This window comes from Callorhinchus milii, unplaced genomic scaffold (assembly GCF_018977255.1).
Source record: "Callorhinchus milii isolate IMCB2004 unplaced genomic scaffold, IMCB_Cmil_1.0 Scaffold1493, whole genome shotgun sequence".
Classification (NCBI taxonomy): domain Eukaryota; kingdom Metazoa; phylum Chordata; class Chondrichthyes; order Chimaeriformes; family Callorhinchidae; genus Callorhinchus; species Callorhinchus milii.
Window position 1 is genome coordinate 3,778 of NW_024706234.1, and position 5,850 is coordinate 9,627.

General features: G+C 44.2%; 2 non-coding genes across 2 annotated transcripts; one reads left to right on the plus strand and one right to left on the minus strand.

Annotated features, from left to right (window-relative positions):
• Positions 1–1,699: 1,699 nt before the first annotated feature.
• LOC121852844 lies at positions 1,700–1,818 on the minus strand. The gene has a single exon (XR_006086249.1). It is a non-coding gene; the product is annotated as a 5S ribosomal RNA (ribosomal RNA).
• Positions 1,819–2,493: 675 nt separating this feature from the next.
• On the plus strand, positions 2,494–2,612 carry LOC121852845. Its single transcript, XR_006086250.1, has one exon. It is a non-coding gene; the product is annotated as a 5S ribosomal RNA (ribosomal RNA).
• The last annotated feature ends 3,238 nt before the right edge of the window (positions 2,613–5,850 follow it).

The following is a 5,850-nucleotide window of genomic DNA, read 5'->3' on the forward strand; positions in this document are numbered from 1 at the left end:
TTTTGGAAGTTTTTGCGTTTTCGTGTCTCCAGGGGGCGCTATTTACTCCACGTTTCACACGCACGAAGCCGAATTGGCATTTCAATGTCTGTAGGGGGCACTGCCTATTCAGGGTGAGCCTGTTAACCATTTCACAGTGAAATTTCGATTTAAGCTTTCGTGACTGCAGGGATTCATATTCTTGGTTTTTCGGTAAAGTCACATGGAAGGGAAATAATAAAATAATAATAATCCGAAATACAATTCTCACATCATCAGGTGTGAAAACCACAGCAAGAAAATTGCTGTGGTTTCCACACCTGATCTTCTTCTTCCTAGCGTTGTTCCCGCTGTGGCGCTGGGTCCGCTTTCGCATTGTCTTCTCCATTTGGCTCGGTCCAGGGCATCTTCAGGGGATGCGTTGACCGTCTTCACGTGTTGCTTTATTCGATCCATCCATCGCTTCTTCGGACGTCCGCGTGGACGGCGGCCCTCTGGCTCAATACGCATGGCAGTCTTGGCCACTGATGTCCGCAATGGGGGCCACACCAAGTCGCTTCTGAACGTCTTCGTTCCTGACACGATCCCATCGAGTGAGTCCGAGGCTCCATCTGAGCATCCTCATCTCCATGGTGTGGAGAGCTTGTTCGTGTACAGTTGTGGCTGGCCAGCACTCGGATCCATAGAGTGCCACCGGTCGGACGATGGTCTTGTAAATTTTCCCTTCAGCCTATCCGGCATTTTCCGATCACAGAGGACTCCGGTGACTTGCCTCCACTTCATCCATGCCGCATTGACTCGTGACCTCACATCAGTCGTGATGCTACCATCTGAGCTGATGGTGGAGCCCAGGTACTTAAAGTCCGTCACTTTCTTCAGATCTTCTCCGTCAATGCTGATGGTGCCGTCGGTTTGGGGGCCACACTCCATATACTCCGTCTTTTTGATGTTGAACCTCATCCCGTTTTCGTCCAAACGTTCCTTCCACAGGCGCGTTTGTCTTTCCACTTCTCTCTCTTCATCTGAGAGGAGGACGTCATCCGCGTAGAGAATTGACCATGGCAGGGGCGTGTGCAGGTCGGCAGTGATCGTGTCCATGCACAGGATAAACAGGAGTGGTGACAGGGCCGATCCTTGGTGCACTCCAACGCTGATGGGAAATGGCGGTGATATGCCCACTGCACACCTGACTGCACTGGTGACGTTCTTGTATAGGAGTTGCACCCAATGCACGTAGGTTTCAGGGACTCCATGGGATCGAAGCGAGTGCCAGATGAGGTCGTGGGGGACCCTGTCAAATGCCTTTTCAAGGTCGAGGAACGACACGTGCACAGCTTTGTTCTTCTCTCTGTGCCTCTCCAGCAGGAGCCTCGCCGCGAATATGGCGTCCGTAGTGCCACATCCTTTGACGAAGCCGCATTGGTTGGGTGATAGGGTGATGATGTTTGTAATCCTCGTGTTTTCACCCTGATGATGTGAGAAAAAAATTCGTACTTTTTATTATTTTATTATTTCCCTTCACGTGACTTTACCGAAAAACAAGAATATGAATCCCTGCAGTCACGAAGCTTTAAATCGAAATTTCACTGTGAAATGTTAACAGGCTCACCCTGAATAGGCAGTGCCCCTACAGACATTGAAACGCCATTCGGCTTCGTGCGTGTGCAACGTGCAGTAAATAGCGCCCCCTGGAGACACGAAAACGCAAAAACTTTCTAAAAGCCTACAACACCTGGTATTCCCAGGCGGTCTCCCATCCAAGTACTAACCAGGCTCGACCCTGCTTAGCTTCCGAGATCGGACGAGATCGGGCGTATTCAGGGTGATATGGTCGTAGGCGAGAGCTACAGCAGATTTAGTAAACTTATCTCCAACGTAGTTGTGACCCACCTTTGGACAAAGTGACTTAACTTATTGTGTGAAGACACCGCCTGCAGTCATCCTCGCATTCACAGTGGAGTTCAACTCAAGACGTCTCGGTGCAAACCCAAGTGGTGGTCTCAGCTCTGGAGCATACATCTCAGTTCTGAGCAGCTATCTCAGAGTAAAAGTTGTCACAATATTTACGAACAATACGTGTGTGTGTTTAAACCAAAACGTACAGACTTTGTTAAGCCGTTGATGGATGAAGACTGCCACACGCCTTGTCTGTACGATCCCGGGGGTTGATTGAGCATACTTCACCACGCTGGTGGACGATGCGGGTTGGTGGTGAAGTGGTGGGGGTGGAGAGAGGCTGACCTGGTTCGGATATCACTCGACACCACCGATGTTAGCCGTGCCCGGGATTCTAACTCAGCTCAGCAGCTTCACTGCACCGTGACGCTGAGAGCCACGGCGCCCTAAGGGCTGTGGTCTTGACAGTGGCAGAAGTGAGCTCTGGGCTCGCCATCTGTAGCTGGTGGTGAACACGAATTTGTGGGTAACATTTACTCGCTGTGAAAATATCACCAGCCGTATCAGCCGGAAGAGTTGGTGTTGGAGATAAGTTTACTAAATCTCCTCTAAGCTCTCGCCTACGACCATATCACCCTGAATACGCCCGATCTCGTCCGATCTCGGAAGCTAAGCAGGGTCGAGCCTGGTTAGTACTTGGATGGGAGACCGCCTGGGAATACCAGGTGTTGTAGGCTTTTTGAAAGTTTTTGCGTTTTCGTGTCTCCAGGGGGCGCTGTTTACTCCACGTTGCACACGCACGAAGCCGAATTGGCATTTCAATGTCTGTTGGGGGCACTGCCTATTCAGGGTGAACCTGTTAACCATTTCACAGTGAAATGTCGATTTAAAGCTTTCGTGACTGCAGGGATTCATATTCTTGGTTCTTTCGGTAAAGTCACGTTGAAGGGAAATAATAAAATCATAAAAATATGAAATTTAATTCTCACATCATCAGGTGTGAAAACTACAGCTAATTTTCTTGCTGTGGTTTTCACACCTGATGACGATTGCTTGTGTTGCAATCGAAACGTCGTGATAATTTTATTTTATTATTTCTCTTCTACGTGACTTTACTGAAAAACCAAGAATACTTTTCACAGTACTTTTGTCAATCCGCATCTAGATGAATGCCTCCTGAAACTGTCAGTCATCGGGACTGTATTACCATTCTTCAGTACCCTGGCGGCAGAAGGCAGCAGTCAGTGGCTCTGGATGTAGAAGAAAGACCCAGCTGGGCCCCGAAGTGAGAGGGCCAGGAGGTATGCGGTCAACAATGCTTGACTCAGGGAGGCGGACGTCCCTGCCATGCATAGTCCCATGGGATGTTGGCTATCAACAACAAGGCAACTCCTATGACTAATTGGGAATGGGACGCAAGCGTAGGATTGATCACCCTGTCGCTGGCCGCCTTTGGGAGGGTGTATAGTGTGAAAGGCCGAAACACCCTAGGAACCAAAGGTACACTACTGACGATGCGCTCCCCAAATTTCACCAGGCTCACTGTTCATGAACTCTTGGAAGTGCTTGCACAAAGGATAGTAACATCTCATCCTGTGTTCTTGGAATCTGGGCAGCGTGATTTGTGACCTGTATTTGGGACAAGGAAGCACACCGAGAGTGACAAGAACACTGACACAAGGATACAAATCATAAACAGACGGGATGAGACGGACGAACAGAAAGATGCAGAGACACGGCGAGATACAAATGTGTGGATTTGAGGCTGCATTGTATGCGCCCTCTCGCACGTCGACAAAAATCACGAGCGATTAGTGCCGGGTGAGTGGTCATGGCGTCTTTTATATTCGTAGGTTTTTTCGGTAAAGTCACGTAGGTAAAAATTAAAATTAATAAAAGTAAAATATTCTTAGGTTTTTTTCGGTAAAGTCACGTAGGTAAAACATTTAAATTAATAAAAGTAAAATAAAATAAAAATCACGACGTTTCGGAGGCAACACAAGCTTTTAATGTTTTACCTACGTGACTTCATCGAAAAAACCTAAGAATATGAATCCTTGCAGTCACGAAAGCTTCAATCTAGAAAAAAAAATAACTCATTAATAATTTATTAATAATTTTACTTTTTTTACCTATGTTACTTTACCGAAAAAACCTAAGAATATGAATCATTGCAGTCACGAAAGCTTCAAATCTAGAACGGCGTCTTTTCTCCATAATCCGTGAGAGCACAAAGATCGTCCAAACTCGGTCCATTATTTTTTGCCCCAGTAGTAAAATGTAGGTTTTAATTGTCATACGAAAGAATGACTTGATTTCACCTGACAATTGACCCTTTCTACACGCGTAGCTGAACATCTGGTGTGTGCATATCTTCAAAGATTTTGTGGAAATATTGAATAGATTTTCTGTGTTGTCGTCACTCAGTTTTCTCCACGATGTGGTAAGATTTTGATTTATTCAATATCCTTCGCCTCGGGATAAACCGCAAACCCCTCCTTCTAAGGGAGTGGCATGCACATTATTTGTAGATACTGTTGAGCAATCAAACGATTGGGATTTTCCCAATGTCTTCAAAGATTTTGTAGAAACATTGAATAGATTTTCTGTGTTGTATTCACTCAGTTTTTCTCCGCGATGTGGTAAGATTTTGTTACTCAAAATCTTTACTCTCGAGATAAACCGCAAACCCCTCCTTCGAAGGGAGTGGCATGCACATTATGTGTAAATGCTGTTGAGCAATCAAACGGTTGGGATTTTCCACACGATTGTTTGGTTGTCAACGCTGTCCCTTTAAATACCTGCACCCAGACTGAAGAGTGACACTCATCGTGGGTTTCTGTCCCAAATCATTGCCAACATGAAGACGGTATTGTGCACTCTGGCAGTCTGCTTCTTAATCTTTCGACCGACACATGCCGGTCCCTTGGAAAGCGACGTTTCCCACAACGAAGGGCCACGGTGAATATTTTAAATATGCACATTGTTTGAAGATACAGTATTACGCGATTAATGCTGTGCCGTATGATGTACTCCATATGACAATATTCATTTCCAGTACATGTGAACGAATAACACATTTTCAGGAGTTGAGCATAATTATGTACAGTGACGTATTACTTAATATTCAATGCAGTAGTTAACCAAATTTCAAGTGTATTGCCTGACATTGACGGCGTTTAAGGTGTTCAGAATTTTAACTAACTTTGACCTGATGGAAACTAACTTTGACCTGATGTATGCTGTACTTTGATATACTGATTATTAAGAACTCGGTTTGTGAGACCTTGCTTGGATGAATGCTTCAGTTTCCACCGAATCAATCAACTATTAATACACTACTTGACTATTCACGTAACTTCCCAATGTGTGTTTTGTTTTTATTTTGTGAACAGAGTGAACTGGAAGACCTCCTGCCCAACAGCTGCAGGTAATGAGACTCCGAAAAGGGAAGCACTGTTTTCGATTCAATTCAACTCTGCTAATGTTTTCAATGACAGGACGATAACTTAGATGTAAACTAAAGTTTGGGTTGTAACTTATGGTTCAACTGTAATTACCTTTTCAATATTAATTGTATTGAGCTTTAATCAAGTTAATGTAAACAACTCTCACTTACAAGAGACGAAAAATATTTCGTTGAAGAATAATTGTACAACTGCCATTGCTGTATTTTATTTTATTGTGTACAATATAAAAAATGTAACTTTTAACGTATGTTACACATTGTAGACGGAAAACGTGTTACTTATATCAAGGTTCAATGTTAAATACAGCACATGAGTACATTGATAGCAAACATTCTGCAGTTTTAACGTTTCCTACTGTTATTTCAATCACAGCAAACATCCTTAAAAAAAAAAATCTCACGAATTTTATTCTACAAAATTCAAATGTATCTGAATGTCCCCAATTATGATTACACACCGAGAAGGGAAAAAAGGTTTATTCAGCATTTTTAAGATACACTTAAAA